We start from the raw sequence: 250 nt of genomic DNA, 5'->3' as shown, positions 1-250 counted from the left end.
TGCATCTCCAAGGCTCTGCATACAGTTTAAAGTCACTCCTACAGTGGGGATGTTGACCAGACGCCAGGAATAGTGACAGCGATGTCTCCGGTCTTACTGCGGGTGTCTGGAGGTGTGCTACAGGAACAGTGGCGCACGTTAGTGAGCACTCACTGGACTGAACAATTTGCCTGCGAGGAACCACCGCCTCTATGCCTAACAGGAGCCTTGTTAAACGCTGACTAAGACCAATTTCATCCCCACTGTCAGT

This window comes from Alosa pseudoharengus, unplaced genomic scaffold (genome assembly GCF_046254945.1).
Source record: "Alosa pseudoharengus isolate Yale_2024_CS ecotype anadromous, Long Island Sound unplaced genomic scaffold, YU_APseudo_1.1 YU_APseudo_1.1_scf_23, whole genome shotgun sequence".
Taxonomy (NCBI): Eukaryota; Metazoa; Chordata; class Actinopteri; order Clupeiformes; family Clupeidae; genus Alosa; species Alosa pseudoharengus.
This window is presented reverse-complemented; position numbering follows the sequence as displayed.